The sequence below is a fragment of the Cheilinus undulatus genome, linkage group 2, assembly GCF_018320785.1.
Source record: "Cheilinus undulatus linkage group 2, ASM1832078v1, whole genome shotgun sequence".
Classification (NCBI taxonomy): Eukaryota; Metazoa; Chordata; class Actinopteri; order Labriformes; family Labridae; genus Cheilinus; species Cheilinus undulatus.
In genome coordinates, this window is record NC_054866.1 from 23,202,691 (window position 1) to 23,222,105 (window position 19,415).

A 19,415-nucleotide genomic window follows, 5' to 3' on the forward strand; every position below is an offset into this window, starting at 1 on the left:
ATACTTAAACTCTTGTCTCCTGCATTGATGCTCCTCTCCACGCAGGATCAGCGTCAGTGCTGTGTGTGTGCCCTACAGCTGTGTGTGTCTCTGTGATGCCTGCGTGAGCCATGGGTGTGCGCAATGTTAAAATATTATTTGGTTAATAATTCCCTCAATATCATATGTTTATGGGGAACAAATTAATGTTAGAATCTCTGCATTGCTGCTTATTGATAATGAACGGACATAAAAGACGACAGGAACAATAAAACTTGATACGGTTCATGGAGGCAGACAGATCAAATCAAATCAAATTTAAATTTATTTATATTGCACAATTAAAAACAGCACGAGCTGACCAAAGTGCTTCACATAGCGAGGCAAGATACAAGTAGTATATACACAACAGTGAAGAACAATAGACAATAAGCACAAAGAGTGAAGAGACATTAATAAAAGGACTGTTAGTTTAGCGGAAAAGGGATATGAGGGAGCAGTCTAGTCTTAGTCAAAAGCCAAGGAGAACAGATGGGTTTTTAGCTGTGATTTAAAGGAACATAACGAGGTGGCAGATCTAATGTGGGGGGTTGGTTGGTAGAGGTTGGTTGGTTCCATAAACGGGGGCCTGCAGCTGAAAAGGACCGATCTCCTCTGAGTTTTCTCAAGGTCGGAGGGATGACCAGGAGAGACTGGTCAGAGAAGCGGAGTGAACGTGTTGGGGCGTAAGGGGTTAAAAGGTCAGATAAATAAGGAGCTGAGCCATGGAGTGATTTAAAAACAAGCAATAAAATTTTAAAATGGATTCTAAAATGGACAGGGAGCCAGTGGAGGGAAGAGAATATGGGGGAAATGTGTTCGCATTTTTTAGTACCTGTTAAAAACCTGGCAGCAGCGTTCTGGACATATTGCAGACATTTTAAAAGGGATTGGCTGACTCCTAAGTACAGTGAGTTGCAATAATCTAATCTAGATGAAATAAAATGTGGATCAGTTTCTCAATGTCATTAAAACTTAAAAATGGTTTCACTTTGGCCAGGGTTCTTAATTGAAAGAAACAGCCTTTCGTCACCGAGTTTATTTGTTTTTCAAAGATAAATGCAGAATCAAAAGTCACGCCCAAGTTTTTAGCAGAAGGTTTTACATAGGCTGACAGAGGGCCAAGGTGAATTTGAACTTGGGAGGTGAGGGCAGGGGGGCCAAAGAGAATTATTTCAGTTTTCTGTTGATTAAGTTTTAAGAAATTTTGTGCTGTCCAATCATTGATTTCCTGGAAACAGTTGAGTAGTGGTTGTAGGGACTGAGGGCTGTGTGGTTTCAAGGGGAGATATATTTGAGTATCATTGGCAAAGCAGTGGTAGGAGACATTGTGTTTCTTTATAATGCTACCAAGTGGTAGCATGTAAATGGAAAATAAAAGAGGAGCTAAAACTGAGCCTTGAGGGATGCCACAGGTAAGGGGGGCCGTGGAGGAAGGGTTGTTTTTCCAGGTCACATTAAAACTTCTGTTGTTGAGGTAAGATTTAAAGAAGTTAAGAGCCATCCCCTGTATCCCAACCCAGCCTTCTAGTCTATTAATGAGCAGCTCATGGTTGACTGTGTCGAAAGCGGCACTTAGATCTAAAAGGACTAAAATAGCACAGTCTCCATTGTCTGCTGTTAAAAACAAATCATTAAGAACCTTTAAAAGAGCTGTCTCAGTGCTATGTTTTTCCTTAAAACCAGATTGAAAAGTTTCAAATAAATTATTGTCTTTTAAAAATTGCGATAGTTGTTGATTGATAGCTTTTTCTAGAATTTTTGATAAAAACGGAAGTTTGGAAATAGATCTAAAATTGGATAAAATGTTTTGGTCGAGGTGTGACTTTTTAAGAAGGCGCTGAACCACTGCATGTTTAAAATAAGAAGGGAAGTAACCTGAGGAAAGGGAGCTATTTATGATGGTGAGAATGTTGGGACCGAGGGTATGAAACGCCTCTTTGAGGAGCTGAGCAGGGATACAGTCAGAAGGGCAGGTGGTTGGCTTTAAATGAAGGACTATATCCTGTACGGTGGAGAGACAGGGGAAAATTGATTAACAGGGATAACTGTAGGACGGTCGGGAGGTTCAGAAGGGGAAGGGGTGATTTGTTTTCTAATAGCAGTTATTTTATCTATGAAAAATTGTAGAAAGTTCTCTGAAGTTAATGAAGAGGAGTTACAGGTGTTGTCTGCTGGACTGATCACAGAGTTTATGGTGCTGAAAAGAACTTTTGGTCTATGGAGGTTTTTAGATATGAGGTCCGAAAAATATTTTGCCCTTGCAGTTTTAACAGGTTGTGGGAGATTTGAAGTTTGTCCTTTTTCCATTTTCTTTCTGCCTTTCTGCAGTTTTTTCTGAAAGCACGGGTGGTGTTGTTGAGCCAGGGCTGGGATTTTGGTTTTGGTTTTCTGAGTTTTAAGGGTGCAACAGTATTGATGATATTTGTACAAGTAGAAGTAAACAATGAAACTATTTCTTTGGTACACAGATCGACAGGTGGGGGGCAGGGGGCTGTAGTGAAAGCAGTGCAAAATTTACTAATAATGTTGGTGTTAATGGGGCAGGAGGAGAAATGAGGCACAGAGCAAACAGCAGGTTGGCAGGGTAGGAGGGCATCAAATAAAACGGGGCAGTGGTCTGATAAAACAGGATCCTCGTAGTTAATAGAGCCAACATTAAAATCCAATGTAAAAACAAGATCCAGAGTGTGGCCGTGTTTATGAGTAGGCCCTGACACATGTTGAACAAGATTAAAAGAGTCTGTGAGATTCAGAAATTCATTTGCAAATCTGTTGGAGGGATCATCAACATGGATATTAAAATCACCTGCTAAAATCACTTTGTCGTAATTCAAAACAATAAATGACATAAAATCAGAGAATTCAGATAAAAAGTCAACATTTAGGCGAGGGGGACGATAAATGACTACACAGACAACTGGCTCTGGGGAATGGATTAAAAACAAAAGGGTCACAAAAGAAGAGAGAGGTTTAAAAGAGATTTGGTGACATTTAAAAGTGTTCTTGTAGATGACTGCTAAACCTCCACCACGACCAGTGGTTCTTGGGACGTTAAAGTTGTTAAAATTTGGAGGACAGATTTCTATTAGCTGGGCCTGATCCCCAGAAACAGTGACAGATCAGAGGCTGTAACAGAAAAACCATGACTAAGGAGTCCAGGGGATTTCAGCTGAATAAAGGGAAATTTTGCTTGATTTTACCGATATAAAAAAATTTACACCATAAATGATGACAGTAGTTTATTAAGGAGAATGGAGGGAGAAATACTCAGTATACTCTGTTGAAGATCTGTCCAAGTGAAAATTAGAAATGCTGATTGAGTTTTTATTTATTCATTTATTGTCAGACTAAACAGTTCATTAACAGTTAGTGTTTTTGTATTAGTATAAAGTTACTACCATTAAAGAAATATATCTGACAAGAACATTTAATCTCCAGTGTCTCAGTGTCTATCAGTGAAGTCTGACTCGTGTCTGTAGTGTTTCAAATGTACACAGAGAGGAGCTTTATTAAGAGGAGAGCTTAAACTGATCATGTTGATGAGAGAAAAAGAGAGTTTCTTCTTATAGCAGAGGTACATATGGTATATAGCACATACATTCCCAACAACAGAACTGTGGCTAGTGGAAACACTGAGTGGCTAGTTACCATTAGCCACAGTGGCTGCCTGGTGTGAAAAAAGTTAATGTCAAGCCCTGTTCATATGTAAGTGTACACATGCTCACACCACGGTGAGCTGGCCACAGACAATACCCACCCCAGTGATGGTGATATACAGTACAGAATTTAGATTCTTTAGATAGAACAATGCAGTGGTCTTAGCAGACTGGACATCAGAGGCAGATCATAGAACGCTCATTACAACCATCGGCGACTTGAGACTTGACTTGCACTCGTTAGCAAAGACTTGAGACTTGAGACTTGACTTGGACATGCAAAAAATGACTTGTGTGCATCTCTGCTTAAATGTACTGTATCTATGCACAGTTTTCCTGTAATGCTGTGCATGTTAAAAATAAACTTTTTTTCCACATTTTTTTCTACTTCAAGTATGTTGTAATTTTTTTTTATGTTTACTTGAAAGTCATTCCAACTTCAAATTAATTATGAAAAATCTGTACTTTCTGTGTACTACTTAAGTGTATTTTAATGAAGTACATGTAGTATACTTCCTTCGCACATAATTAGTGTACTTACAGTGTACTATGTTTGATCTGCTAACAATGTACATAGTATACTAATGATATATCATTAATTTTACTGAAGATATACTAAAATACAACTTAGTATACTTAACTCTACTGTTTTGAGACACCATTAAGATGAATTATAATATACTTAAGTACAACTTTTTAAATTTTATTTAACTTTTGTAAACATATTTGGCAATGGCAACACATTCTGATTAAATTAGAAATACATTTCCAGTACATTCTAAATTTATTAACAGTAATCTGAAAAGTGGATTAAAGTATACTTTAAGTTGAATTAAAGAACATTTTAAATAAGTACAGCATTAGTAGAGAAAGTTGTACTTAAGTATATTTAAGTTGATCTTAATGGTGTCTCAAAATAGTACAGAAAAGTACACTAAGTTGTATTTGAGTATGTCTTAAGTAGCATTAATGGTATATCTTTAGTATACTAAGTACATTTTTAGTACTCCAAAATAACACATTTTAGTACACTAATTATGTGCATGTGAAGTATACTAAGTGTAATAAAATTTAGTATGCTGAAGTATACTTTTTTTACGCCTTGGTACCTGTGAGTCATCTTCCACCCCAGCTCTCGCTGACTCTAGTGGTATTTTCTCTAACTTTGGTTGTGGCAAGACTGTTTACAGTCGCCACTGCTGACATGGGTAGCTAACTCACGCCAGCCCTCAGGGGTCTGTTCCCTCCTGTCAGCTGTCTTTCCAAGCAGTCACTTGGTCTTTCCCTAGTTGTCAGCAGCCCTGTTCACAGCAGTCACTGGCTAGGCTAGTTGTAGATTCTGAATAAAACACAAGATACTTGTGCCCTATAAAGAGGATCAGCGCTCAGTGAAGAAACCCCTAGTCCATTATTATGTGCATCCCCAAGTCACCGTGCTGACCAATGGGTAGTAAGAAACTCACACCACACCAGGGTTGTCAAAACCTCGAAATCTGGAGAAAACTGCTAAACAATCTACTGGAGCAGAATGGCACATTGACTACATTCATTTAAAACATCTTGATTGCTAAATAAATAACCACACACATATTAAACTCTTTTTTATTCAGTGAAAAGTGTTGTTTGTGAAAGGTCAGATTTAAAGATATTTCCTGAGATTATCATCTGAAATGATTTTCTGAACCAACTGTAAAAGAATGCATATATTATAGGGTTCATAGTAGAATTCAAAAACCCCAACCATGCTGATGTGTCAAACAATAGGTCTGGTGTTGAGTTACCTATATAAGGATTAGTGATGACAGCCAAAAAATGGAGTCCAACTAAAAAGAAAAGCCCCCATTACAATAGCCAGTGTTTTAGTGGCTTTGTTCTGACTTTTGTTGGACTTATTTACCAAGCTCACACAGCCTGCATTCTTTATGCTCTTAAACTGTCTCTGTGCCACCAGGAAAATCTTCAGATAAACTCCAAGCAGTATTTTTGCTGGCAGGAAAAAGGAAACAATGGATGAAATTGTGCTTGAAATTTTGCCCTGAACAAAACCACATTGTCCTTCACACACAGCATGATTATAGAAAAACTCATCAAATCCCAAAATAGTAAACCTCAAGAAAATCGTTCCAAAGCCCAACATGGAAGAAACAGTCCAGCCCATAAAAATCATAATGAAAACAACATTAGTAGATATCCTTGTTCTGTAAAGCAGAGGGTGGCAAACAGCGTAGTATCGATCAACAGAAATGAACGACATATTTATAATTGATACTGTAACCAGTGAGACACTAAAACTCATGCAGACGTTACAGAGGATGTCACCAAAATACCAACAAGACTCTACAAGTCGAATCATGTTGGGAAACATGACAAACACCCCTAAGAGAAGGTCAGACATAGCCAGAGATAAAATCAGGTAGTTGGTTGGAGTATGGAGCTGCTTAAAATAAGTAATAGAGAAAATGACCAGAAAGTTTCCACACACTGTTAGAATGATTATGACCCTGATCATGAAGTAAAAAGTGACACGTAGGGGCATGGGAGAGTTTATCTTCAAGCATGAATTGTTTCTGGACTCAAAGCAGAATGCTGGCTCTATCTGTTTGAATTGAAAAAAATCAGGAATTGATTACTATAAAATAGATAGCATTTCCCCACATGTGCACCTATTTTTTGTTTTTCAAGGTTTAAGGTTATTTTTACCGTCCTTGACAACATGCCAACCAGGTAGGTTTAGAAAAGTTTTGGTAGGAACCAGGGGGAGTTGGGTTTTTTTTCTGTACACTCAGCGATGTGTTTCCAGTACTCAGTGGAAGATGTTTTGTGTTAGCTAGGTAATTTTGTGTAGGTACTCTTCTTTGTTGGGGGGTATTATTGACTGTTCTCTAAAGCCTAATCTTTGTGTGTTATACAGTGCTTGTATTGTATTAGGCTATTTTTTGCCGATGAAATCAGCAGGGGGTTATGTAAAGGGTTCCATATCTTTGTTTGTTTGTTTGTTCGTTTGTTTGTATGTGTACAAGATAACTCGAGAACGGAAAGTCGTATCTTCACCAAACTTTCAGGGAATATTGGGATAGTGACAGGGAAGAATTGATTAGATTTTGGTGATGATCTGTGCACCCATTTGGTTTTTCTTGAACTTTGAAATTTTGAACACCATAGTAATCAATGGGAGCGAGTTCCTCAGTGGCGCTGCTTAGGTGTGGGTCTGCCGCCTCAGACAGCCATTCTAGTTCTCCCTGAGTCTGTAGCTAGCTTAGCTAAGCTTTTGTTCACCAGTGGTTACAATTTGCTGTAATTTGTATGGGTAAATATTGTGTGCTACATTAGTAGTTTAAGTAGTTTAGTAGATTAAACTAGTCCTACTTTTGTGTAGTTTTGCACTGAGGTTCTCTCAGTTTAGTGGAAAGTGCCCTAGTTACTAGTGTAGTTTTTGTGTGTGAGCTTTGGTTTAGTTGTGTCAAATAATCACAATATAGTGCAGCTTTGTGGCCCATTTTTGTGAATCTCTGTGGAGAAATTTGTGGTTTATTGACAAGTGTGCTTTAGTGTGTTGCTATAATGGCATTTGAGTTAGACAGGTTTGTTAAGCAGCCTGATGCGAAGCAACTTTTTGTTTGCACAAAAAAGGATCTTCGTTCTGTAGCAGACCACTATGACCCTATTCAAGGTAATCTTAAAAAAGATGATTTGCGCTCTAAAATCATAAATTGGTTACTTGAACAGGGCATCTTGTGTGAAAAACCTGAACTGCCCATTGAGCAATCAGATGTAGAGCAGGAAAAGCAGAGTGAGTTATTTCCAGAAACATCAGAAGTGTCTGTAGACAGTTTCAGGATCAAGAGAGCTTGAGTTAAAGTTACAATTAAGAAAACTTGAATTGGAGATTGAGGCAAAGGAAAGAGAGCAGATCAGAAAGCAAGAGCTGGAGCAGGAAAGAATGCGTTTTGCTCATGAAAGAGAACTTAAGGAAATACAGTTGAGGGCTCAGACAGGGAGTAATGCTACTGATAAATCTGGCTCCTCTAGTTTCTCCAAATTTGATGTAGGTAAAAATATAAATTTGGTGCCTCCTTTCAATGAAAAAGATGTTGAGATGTATTTTTCACACTTTGAGTGGGTGGCGACCACCTTGGAGTGGACTAAGCACTGTTGGACTTTGCTTTTGCAGTGTTTTCTTTCTGGTAAAGCTCAGGAGGTGTATTCCTCACTAACTTCAGAGAAGAGCTTTGACTATGATACTGTTAAAGGGTCCATTTTGCGTGCAAATGAACTTGTGCCAGAGGCTTATAGACAACGTTTTTGTAGCTATTCCAAAGCTGAAAAGCAATCTTTTGTGGAATATGCATGAGAAAAAGAGATTTTGTTTGATCAGTGGTGCACCTCAACAAAAGTAGAAACAAAAGAAGATTTGCGACAGTTAATTCTCCTTGAAGAGTTAAAAAATTGTGTTCCAGAAGTTGTTGCAACCTATCTAAGTGAACAAAGGACAAAAACTGTAGCAGATGTGGCTATCTTGGCTGATGAGTATGTTTTAGCTCATAAAGTTTCATTTAGTGACCAGTATCAGACAGAGACTAAAACTTGCACTACTCCTCAGCGTCCTCACTTTTAAAACAAAAGTTCTGCCAGTTTTTCAGGTAGTAAAATCCCCAGTTCTAAAATCAGCAGTTCAGAACGTGTTTGTTTTTACTGCAAAAAGCTAGGCCATATGGTAGCTGACTGTTCAATTCTAAGTAAAAAGCAAAAACCTAAACCAGTGGCCTTGATTGGTTCTGTGCGTTGCCCACTTCCTGTTGTGAAAACTGAGCATGATCAGTCCTGCAAAAGTGTTTTTGAACCATCAGGTTTCGAACCATTCATTATTGATGGCTTTGTAGCACTGTCTGAATCTGACCATGCCGTTCCAGTCCGTATCTTGCGGGATACTGATGCCTTAAAGTCTATACTACTGCAGGGAGTGTTACCTTTGTCTGACAAAACTTTTCTTGGCTGTGATGCACTAATACAAGGATGTGAAATGCCCTATCTCAGAGCCCCTCTGCACACAGTGTATTTAAAATGTGGATTGGTCATAGGACCTGTGCAAGTTGGTTTGCACCCCTACATTCCAGTAGAAGGGGTCAGTCTCATTCTAGGTAATGACCTTGCTGGAGGAAAGGTGTTTCCTTCACCAGTTGTGACAGACAACCCTATGCTTACTGAACAATCTGACTCATAGTGAACTAAAACAAATGTGTTTATCCTGCTTGTGTCGTGACCCGAGCTTAGGCTCGTAAAGCTAATGAAACTAACCTTGCTGATACATTTATGGTTGACACTTTTGACACTGATAGCCAAGTGCGAGCGGCTAGTTCTGATGCTAAGCCCAATAGAGAGAGTAGTAGTGGTACCCCAGCTACTGTCCCAGAAGTTATTGAGTTGACACTGTGTGATCCTGATGTGACTGTTAGCCCACTTCCATCAGTTAGAGAACAGCTAGTTAAGTCACAGAAAGCTGATCCTTTTTTAGCTAAGTGTTTTGCAGCTGTTAAGCCTAAAGAAGAATTGTTGACTGTTCCCACTGGTTTCTTTGTGGAAGGTGATGTACTTATGTGTAAGTGGACTGCTGTTAATGATGGGTCTGACTGGAGTACCACCTACCAAGTTGATGTACTGACTTATGACAGGATACTGAGACACTTCTTTTGGCCGGGTTTAAAAGCTTCAGTGGTTGAGTATTGTCGTACTTGTCATGTGTGCCAGTTAGCAAGCAAGTCCAACTAGGTGGTTCCCCCTGCGCCTCTTCAGCCTATTCCTGTGATAGGGGAACCTTTTGAGAGACTTATTGTTGACTGTGTAGGCCCTCTACCAAAGTCAAAATGGAGTTTTCAATGTCTTTTGACTATTATGTGTGCTAACACGCGTTACCTTGAGGCAATACCCCTGTGTTCTATGAAAGCTAAGGTTGTTGTGAGGGAACTTGTGAAATTCTGCACTACTTTTAGTTTACCAAAAATCATCCAGACAGATCAAGGGACTAACTCCATGTCCAAGGTATTTGATCAAGTATTACAGGTTCTTAGTGTGAAACATCAGGTTTCTAGTGCCTTTCAACCTGAAAGTCAAGGTGCCCTGGAAAGGTTTCACCAGACCCTTAAATCTATGCTTCGCACCTACTGTCTTGAACATGGTCCTGAATGGGTTGAAGTTATTCCATTCTTGTTGTTTGCTGTCCGTGAAACTGTGCAAGACTCACTTGGTTTTAGCCCTGCCAAGGTACTTTTTGGCCACACAGTTAGGGGTCCTTTAAAGCTGCTGCGAGAACAACTGCTTGCAGAGGCCTCAACAACAGTACATGTACTTGACTAAGTCAGTTCCTTCCGTGAGCACCTTCACAATGCCTGTGAAGATGATAAACAGGCCTTGCCAGCTTCTCAAGTTAAAATGAAACAGCACTTTGAGAAAAAGGCAATGCAGCGTTCTTTTTGTCCAGGTGATTCTGTGTTGACCGTTCTGCCAATACCGGGATCACCATTGCAGGCCAGGTTTTCCAGGCCATATGTTGTTGAGAGGAAGTTGAGTGACACTGATTATGTTATTTGTACTCCAGACAGAAAGCGTAAGTCTTGTGTTTGTCATGTGAACACGTTGAAGTCTTATGCAGTTCGGTCCCAAGGGGAAAAAGGCCCCTTAAATGATGTTAGTTGTGTTAGTGCAGTTTCTGGTGTTACCACTTGTCCTATTGATGATGGTTTGACCAAAGAAAATGCCACTGCATTGGGTGCCCGGCTTCAAAACTCTTAGGCTCTAGAAAATCTAGAGGCTCACGTGTCTTACCTCCCTGCATCTCAAAAGTCGGATGTCCTCCAGCTGGTTAATAGCCATCCAGCTTTGTTTCAGATGTTCAAACTCGTACAAATGTCCTGCAACATGATATCAATGTAGGTGATAATGCTCCTATCAAGCAACATCCCTATCGTGTCAACCCTATTAAAAGAGAAATAATGCAGACAGAAGTTGAGTATATACTTACTAATGGTCCTGCAGTCCCCGTTAACAGCTCTTGGAGTTCACCTTGTTTACTTGTTCAAAAAGCTGATCAGACTCCCAGATTCTGCACAGACTATAGAAAAGTTAACAGTGTTACTAAGCCTGACTCTTTTCCTCTTCCTCGTGTGGAAGACTGCATTGAAAAGGTAGGAACAGCACATTTTGTGACCAAACTGGACTTGCTTAAAGGATACTGGCAAGTGCCCTTGACCCAGAGAGCATCTGAAATCTCTGCTTTTGTCACGCCTGACAATTTTCTTCAGTACACCGTCATGGCATTTGGCATGTGTAATGCCCCTCCCACCTTCCAGGCTAATGTGGACAGTGTTGTCTGGTGTACCTAATTGTGAGGCCTACCTAGATGATGTTGTTGTGTATTCACCTGACTGGGACAGTCCCATGAATACTTTGCACAGTGTTTTTGACCACTTTGAGAAAGCGTCTTTAACTCTGAAGCTCAGTAGATGTGAGTTTGTGAAAGCCACTATTGCTTACCTGGGTAAGGAAGTAGGTCAGGGACAGGTTCACCCCATTGCAGCCAAGATCAGTACTGTGGTTCAGTACCCTGTCCCCACTACTAAACACCAGTTCAGACATTTCCTTGGGTTAGCAGGTTATTATAGAGCGTGCTGTTGTAACTTTGCCACCATTGTTGCATCCCTGACTGACCTTGTCAGTCCAGCTAGGGAGTTGGTGTGGGACTCCAACTGTGAGCAGGCTTTTCAAGCTGTTAAAGCTTTTCTGTGCAACTCTCCTGTATTTGCTGCCCCTGATTTTGCTGTTATTTGCTGTTTATTTATTTATTGTACACACAATAATTAGTAAGCCTTTCCATTAGGGATGGGTATCTTTCACATTTGAACCGTTACGGTACCGATGCCTTGTACCTGCAAATCAGTACTATGACACAACGGTTCCCATTTTTGTTACTTTTGTGTGTATATGTGATAATGAATGTTATTTAGTTTATAAAAAAAAAATTTACTGGAACTTATATAAATAAAAACATGAAAACATATCATTTTTCTGCGGTATTAGTTTAAGCAGACTGTGTTTGTCTATTGTTGTGACCTAGATGAAGATCAGAACACAAAATTTATGACCAATTTATGCAGAAATCCAAGAAATCCCAAAGGGTTCACATACTTTTTCTTGCAACTGTATATTGTCGCTGATATAAAATCTTTGGTCCACATTTTGGAATTTTTTTCCTTCCTAACAGTTGCAACAATGTTATGAACACTTAGCCCAACAGGGGTTGAAATTACCTTGGAGCACAGATCAGCAGCATTAGTATATATGTGACCTGTACATGTTGATGTTTTTACCCCTGAGATGTTATATGAAACTCTGGTAGGTAAGTCAACAATTTGAGTGAAGAGTTAATAATCTCTTTTTTAAGGCATATGTATTTGATTGTCAATTGATATTTAGGTCACCAAGAAGATAGAATTCTTTACCGCCATCCACCACCTTATGAAGCATATCCCATAAAGTCTCAGTATATCTAACATTAGAGCTGGGTGGCCTCAGGGGCGCAACTACCTACTTTCTGAGGGGTATGCAGAGACATTACAGCCCCCACCAGCAGACAAACCTGGCTTGCATAGAGTGAGAGCCAGCTCCCAGTTTTTTTTTTTTCCTTTCGCTGCTTAGCTCTCACAGTGCTCAGCCCCAGCTCTGGTCAGAACTTTGCTTTGATTGGCCATCATGGCGGCCATGCAGACAATCACATGTGAGGATAAAGGATTATACCATTATGTGAAAACAGAGAGGGAGGTGTCACTAACTGATCCGTCCCGGAACTGTACTGTGCATGTGCAAAAACACGTCTACATCCGCTCGGCATAAATTCTAACCATAACCAGTGGAATTTAAATGCTAAACCTAAGAATGGTTTTGTAACTGAATAAATGCATAAAATTAGGCAATTTTAAGGCTTCTCATAAAAACACTGAATGCAAAAGGGTTTTCAACACACTAACCATATTTTTTGTGAAGTTAAGGTAAAATATAAGGCTACAAAAGATCCTAAATAAAGAGCTGTTCAGGAGTCGAAAGAGCCGGCTCTTCTTTGGGAGCCAAGCCAAAAGTGCCAAACTTCCCATCAGTATGAGGGAGGCTCCAGATGAGGCCTGGAAAACTGAGGGTGGGGCCTGCTGAGGTTGACAGGCCTTAGATGAAATCCTCTCAGATCCTTTGAGTCCTCTGAGATTGCAATTGACTAGAAGTAACACACTTGACTGCTGGTATTGACAAGGCCTATTCAGAAGGAGCAGCAATTTGCCATTTAGATAGTTGTATTTTACATTTGACATAGAACACTGCTGCTCAGTGCTGCTGCTGCTCATCAAATGTGGTCCATCCAGGGCAAACAAGCTTAAAACAAATGTACAATGAAGCATGGTGTCTATATAAATGGATAAAGGTATAATAGTTTTCACATTAAAATATTACAAACTACTTATGAAACTAAGCGAACTACTTCCTGGCAGATCCTGACAGACAGCTTCACACAGCATCAGCTGTGCCGAGTTCAGGCCAAGCTTTAGAATGCATGAGGCCCGTAGGCCTTAAGTCTTGGAGGCCCCCCAACGACCACCTCATCTCACACCACCCGGCCCCTCCACCACACATATATTGTACTGTTACAGATTACTGTATGAATTGCAGCCAGTGGAAATACCTGTAGCTTATACAGGATTTACACACAAAGGTTCAGGTTGTGATCAGAAACTGCAGCTGTTGATCACAACCTTAAAGACAACACCTGTGTACCTGATCTGTCTTACAGGATTTACTCATGTTTGCAATGATACTTTCCATGGCTAGCAGTAACATCATCAGTAGTAAATAATGCACACACTGCTAGCAGGAATGGAGTGGAAAAGAAGGACCCACTACTTAATAGTTTAGCCCTGGCTACACTCCTTTTTCTGCCACATCCTACCTGTGTTAGGTAGATTTTTTTCTACAGGTTCATCAATCAAGACAAAATAGATCAAAGCTCTGAACAAAGAGTGGCTCTTTAAAAGCTGCAACCTGAATTTAAGAGGGCCTTTTGCGCAAACTAAGCCTATATAAGTAATGAAGTGAGCCAGACTAAAAGTATTAACCTAACCTTCTAGAGAACATTTTTATGACATTATTAAATGCTGAGGAGTTTGTCAACTTACTGAGTTTATTAAAAGCTCTGAAGCTTTTACATGCTAAAGATTTGGAATTTGCATGTTGTTTCACTTTTAATTGCTTCCTCTTTAAGTTTAAATGTGGGATGCTGCTTTTTTAGTTTAGTCTTTAACACTGACAATTTATTTCTATATGCTGCAGGTTTAAGTTTTAAGGAAATGCTTATTATATAGAGTTTTAAAGTTATATAGATATATATCCATCTATTTAAAAAAAATATATTAAGGGAAAGGCAAAAAATATATTTTAAATTTTTAGACAGATAAACTGTGGGAACCACTGGCCCTGTCACACGAAAAGTGCAAGCACATGTCATCACCTCCACTAATAAATTTGTATGATTTAGATTATCACTGTTAGAAATTGGGGTACTCTACAAGTGTGCTAGAGTGGGAGAAAGCCTACCTTATGCAATGGTCTTTTGTGTCTTCCTCCTCGAAAACTCCTCCACAACATCATTGAAGTTTAGTTTATCTTACAAAAAGTCATAAGGATTTTTGTATTTTTTTTTTTAACCTATTCACCAATAATGTCTAGCTTTTATCTTGGCTTTGTCACTGTGACAAAGTGTCATGTGAGATCTACATTTTAGAAAGCTTACAAATGTTTTTATAGATTGTGAAAAAAATTGAGAGGTTTTTTAAAATAGGATTATTACTTTTAAAACATTAAAACTTCTGGTATCCCTAAAGTGCCTTTAATAACAGTTGATTCAGAGGATCAATGTGATTGACTATTAAAAGTCAGCAGGATGTTTAGGATATTTTCCTCTCACTATGAGATCAATAATTGCATAAAACCATGTTAAATACACTATGAGACAGTAACTTTTTTAGTGTCATCAGTCAGACCTCCTATTCTATCCTCTTCAACATCACTGATCAGACTGGAACAGTCTCTCTGGCAAGCCTAAAGTCGTCTTTTCGTCCATTAATTAATTTCACTATCTAATGTCAGACTGACATGCATATCAATATTATGGGGCAGATCCACTAAGATTATTTGCTCGGACTTAAGCATGAGAATTGTGCCCACAGATTACCCCCCTTTTTTGTAACCAATTCACTAAAGAATTATCCCTGATTATATGCAGATGCAAAACCGTTTACATTTATTTGATGGAGATGATGAGACATCACAGCTGTTTACATAAGACTGCACCAGTCTTTTATTAGAGACTATAGTGATCTTTACACTCTTTTTAAATAAATTATTTTCAGACCGATGTTGTGTTTATTTTCACCAAATCTCCCCGTGCGCAATAGCAATGCCTCCATCATCCATATGTGCTTGTTCTCTCCCTTTCAAAAGAATAATCAAAGAAAACAATGAAATTACTGGAGAAACACCAGTCTGTGCTGATCTTATTCTTTCTGACAGCAGGATTAAATACCTTGGACTACTTTTGAGCTAGAAATCAAAACATCTCAGTGCAGGACATGCAGTGCGTGCTGCGGAGTCTTTTCATTGTACCAATCATAAACAATTTACAGTCAAACAGGTGTGGTAACGGATAACTAATGAAATGCTGGTGAAATAAACCGCTGGATGTCACAAAATTTACTTCAAATGAACAAAGATAAAACACAAATCCTGGGTGCAGGTCCACAAAAAAAGAGACAAGAATTCATATTAGTTGCATCTTTATGTCCTCTTAAGTAAAGAGAGCATGTCAGGAATCTTGGTGATAAAAATATAAAGTTTCAACATCACATAGCTGCTGTTACCAACACAGCTTTCCAGCACAATCGGGTCATTCATGTCTCTGTCTGATTCTGAAAACTGCTTCATGCATTGCTTTCTACAGATTAGATTACTGTAACTCCCTCTATGCTGGACATTCAAAAAAGACCCTTGATTGTCTTCAACTCATCCAAAATGATGAAACTCGAGCTCTAACAGGGACAAAGAAAATAGAGCACAATTTATTTAAAAAAAAAAAAAAAAAAAACTCTATTGGATGGATGTATCCTATCAGGATTTATTTTAAAGTACAACTTTTAGTTTAGAAATCTATGAACAGTATAGCACCCCAATATCTTTCAGTCATCCAATCAGCTCATCAGGTTTGGGCCTCATAAATGAACACAGAGTTAAAAGTAAATCCTTATTCCTACGAGAACTTTCAAGTGTCACTTTAAAGTTTTGACTACTTTTTTGTTAAAACTACTTTTTACTATTTTATTTTAGAATTGGAAATTACATTTAAATCATAAAGTTAAATATTATATTACGCAACAATCCATTGTCTATGTGCACACAAACTTCATTTCCCCCCTGCACAAATCAGGGCCTGGACCCCCAACCAAAAATTTTACAATTACTCCTGCTCTGAAACTATATGAGCATGCATCAGGTTGACAGTCAGCTGCAGCACAGAACAGTCTTTTGAACATTTCTCCATCATTGATCTGATTCACAGAGACACTGCTGCGTGCGTCTCTGTCAGCTTCAGACAAATACCAAACACTAACTTAGAAAAGACAGTTGGTACTGCTTAAAGGGATATTTCAGGATTTTTGAAGTTGGGTTGTCTGAGGTACTTGGCTATAGTAGTGGCATTACTATCCAGTGATTTCTGTAAAAGTTGATCCTGTGGTTACTACGAGCTCAGAGAGATCCACGGCATAGGGGCTGTAGATAGGAACATTGTATCAACGTAGTTTAACCAGTTGTTGAAAATATGCTGGCTCGCCTGTGCACTGTGTCGAAAAAATACAAAGCACTTCATTTCTCCCAAAAAACCCCTCTCTGTCAGGCCCTAATTGGGCTACTGCATATATGGCTTGACCCCCCAAAAATTCTAACAAAAAGTTTCTCAGTGGTTTACAGTGGTATCAGATGTACTTAAAAACATACTAAAAGTTTACCAAAGTTGACTCCAAAAAAAAAAGCCCCATTTTCAAAATGGTGGCCGTCAGGTCCTGAAAATGACTGTTACTCCTTTGTATTCCTCCTAGACCAGGAAAACTGGTGCCTGATACATGTTTTGGCCATGTAATATTCTAATTAGCTTATTTGCATGATAGATAAGTGATTACAAGTAGAATTATATATTAAAGCAATTAGGTACAAGCATATTTATGAGAAAAATAAGTACAATTTCCCTTAAGTAATTGCATATTTCACCTTTCTCATATCGTTTGGCTGAGTGTTGGTGGTTTCTGTGGTTCATTACAATTCTTTGGATTCCAATAAAGAATAAATTCATTAGAACTGTGTGGTACTGTAAAAAATTAGTCAAAGCAGGGCTGCCACATGAAGGCTCAGTACCGCTAACCCCTTTTATTTTTTGTATTTTATTTTTTATATATATATATATATATTTTTTTTTTAACATTTTTTATAATACTTTTTATTGCCTTTTGTTTTATATATATTTTTAATACTTTTCTTATTTTAACATATCTTTTTCTATTTTCTTCAGTTGTTTCCTCTTATTCTGTTTTTTTTTTTAATACTTTTTTTGAACTGTGACCCTGACTTGATTTGCCATTAGTCGTCACACTCTTCCTCCCATAGAGGTTGATTATAGGGTTTCTCACAATTCCCAACTTGACATGGTCCACAAGCAGGCATGCATGGTAGTCCATATACCCTGCAACTGCACCGTTGTGTTTGGCAGGCAGTTGTGCAGTGGATCATCTGCAGGAGGCTTTCTGGGGCAGCAGTCTTACTGGTCATAACGGGCAGGAACTGGTTGTTCACCAGTTTCCATCCCCAATCCACTGTGTTCATGTCACCTTCCCTTCCAATCCACACCATGATCTGGAAGTAAACTCTTTGGCAGTGGTATTTGGTTGAGGACTCAGTTGGAGGCAGACATTCTGGGGTAACAAACGATTTGGCGGTAACGATTTTCTTGTTAAAAAGGTTGCAGCACAGCATGTAGATCACGGCCATAATACTCGATCCTGCCTTTCACAGTGAAAGCCCATTGATCTGCACGATTGTCACAACACTCAAGAATGGACTCTGCAAGTGTATCAGTCTTAACACTACTTGCATCTTTACTTCCATGTGTTTTTGTAGTACCACAGAAAAGACAATTAGTTTGGCTGTTGAAAAGACCAGTTGCTACTCTGGCACTACTCTTTGGTGGTTCAGCTTTATTCTCTTGCTGGGTTTTAATATCTTTTTTAATTTATGTACTTCTGTCGACATTTTGAGTGTACTATTTCACCAGTGGAAATGTGTACATCATCGCCTCTTTGTACACTTGCATTGTTGATTCCATCAGCTCCCTTCTGACGAACCTCAACCACATCAGAGCCATCTCTTAAGTTTTTACAGCAAATGGGGCAAGTTTCTTGGTTTTCAACAACATGACTCATCAAAATTGAATTTGGAGTGTACTTTTTCCTCAACCTAATTCAACAATGTCATCCTCTCTTAACACACTCACAATGTTGGCCTTTTTCATGTGTTAGAAGTCTGTCTAATGTTCTTTTGACACCGCCATAAAATGACACTTAAGCATTTGTCTGAGAATAAGACATTTGTGCTGTAATATAGGAGTTTTGACAGTAGCGTTACCATGGAGACAGGCCCCTCCTGTTGCCAGAAGGCAGGAAAATAACTGTTCCCAGGGAGAAGGGGTGGGGTGGGGGATGAATGGGGGGGTGGGTGGTTTAAGTAGTCAAGGATAAATCTTGTTTGAGCAACATGGTATACACTATGCTGCCAACAACATTTCAATGAGGCAAGCAATTTCAAGTGTCAGAATCCCCCTCTCCCCTTCTGAATTGCTGAAAATTGTGAATTTAGTTTTGTTGGGTTTAGTATAATGCCACCTTTATACTCAAAAACATCCATATATGATGCATTACATATGTATCACCTTATTCAGATTGAAATGAGTGACCATTTTAGAGGGTTCACACAGGCCTCTGTTTGGGCTAATTCAGTTGTTCAAGACTAAAAGTTATACAACTCCAATTTAAGTTGCTTTTGGGTGCAATAACTTTTACATGAATGTAAATGAATGACAAGTTTGTGTTTTAGCAAAAAAATAAAAATAAAATAAAACGGAGCAATTCACCTGCCATTCAGGCCAAGAGGTGGTTTGGGTGGTGTTAAAGTTTTATAAATAACAATTCTTTTTGTAAGGCCTTGTGAAACCTTATTGTAGCACAGCACTGATGTTTCTACGCCAGACTGATTAATGAGGGCCACTGTGAGGAATACCCTGCCCTCTAACAATGGTTCCCAACTGTTGGTGTAAATATACCAAAAGAGTACTTTGTAAATATCGATATATCGATACTGTAGTATCCATAGTCACACCACTAGTTCACGGTGGGCTTACATGGTGGTATCAATTGGGGTTTGTGATGGTATCTCATTACAGTAAGTACCCTGTCTAGTGATTGTATTTTATTATAAATTCTCACGATTTACCTGTAGGAGTTAATTGTTTTAACGTTTCATAAACCTCTAGAAATAAAATAATTTTCTTAACTTTTTTTGTTTCCTCCTTTCTTCGGGTACTTTTAATGATAATTTTCTTAGTAACAC

General features: G+C 38.8%; 1 pseudogene; it reads right to left on the bottom strand.

The window, feature by feature from the left end:
- Nucleotides 1–5,279: 5,279 nt before the first annotated feature.
- On the bottom strand, nucleotides 5,280–17,801 carry LOC121522517 (annotated as a pseudogene).
- Between the last annotated feature and the right edge of the window lie 1,614 nt (nucleotides 17,802–19,415).